Source organism: Trachymyrmex cornetzi, unplaced genomic scaffold, assembly GCF_001594075.2.
Source record: "Trachymyrmex cornetzi isolate Tcor2-1 unplaced genomic scaffold, Tcor1.1 scaffold418, whole genome shotgun sequence".
Lineage (NCBI taxonomy): Eukaryota > Metazoa > Arthropoda > Insecta > Hymenoptera > Formicidae > Trachymyrmex > Trachymyrmex cornetzi.
In genome coordinates, this window is record NW_017298939.1 from 81,219 (window position 1) to 82,409 (window position 1,191).

Consider the following 1,191-nt stretch of genomic DNA (forward strand, 5'->3'; position numbering starts at 1 on the left):
AACACCTCCCCTTTTTTCCAAGAATTGCGAATATGTCGCGACACGTTTTTTTTTTCTGCGTATTTTCTTTGTTCGCGAGTTTTATCAATGTTTATACGTTATGGCTTATACGACGACGACGACGGTGACGACTTTGATGCTTTTTCCCAAGGATATTTCCAATATTTAGTTTCTTCCTTCTTCTTCGGCGAGGTACTTTGCGATTCTTTCTGCAAGAGAGGTACCCTTTCGCTCGGAGACCCCTCTCGCTCGACAATTTTTCGATGCAGATAATCTCTTACTCGATCCATGTCTTAACGCCCGTAATCGAAATTTACGATTGACCGAAAAAAGTCTTATACACTGCCTATATATGTTTAAACATACACGTTTATACATACGTTTAAACGCACACTTTCGTACATACGCGTTTATACGTCATGGCCTATATATATATTATGGTTTATATATATATTATGGTTTATATTTCGATGACGTTGACGGCGTTGACGTGTTTTCAACAGGGCATTCCCAATATCTCACTTCCTCCTCCTTCTTCGGCGGTGGACTTGGTGGACCTGGCGAAGGTACGGGACGGTACCCCTTTCGCTCGACCGATTTTCGGTGTATGTACTCTCTCACTCGATCCATGTCTTAACTCTCGTAATCGAAACTTGCGATTGAACGAAAAAAGCTTTATATACTATCTATATACATTACATATATACACTGTCAGATCGGACATGTCACGTTTATACGTACACGTTTATACGTACGCGTTCATACGTACACGTTCATACGTACACGTTCATATGTACACGTTTATACGTACACGTTAATACGTACACGTTAATACGTACACGTTTATACGTACACGTTAATACGTACACGTTAATACGTACACGTTCGTACATACACGTTAATACGTACACGTTCGTACATACACGTTTATACGTACACATTCGTACATACACGTTTATACGTACACATTTATACGTACACGTTTATACATGCATGCATACATATGTTTATACATGTATTACAATGGAAGGGAAAAGAAATACATAATCAATACGTTAACGTTTTTTTATTTAAAAATTCTTGCGCAACCAACAGTTATATATTTTAAATACATTTTGTAACGCGCAGATCTTAATATGTTGTCCGCATCGAATAGTATTAGCAACATCCAGAGTAGCCAACGATTTCATG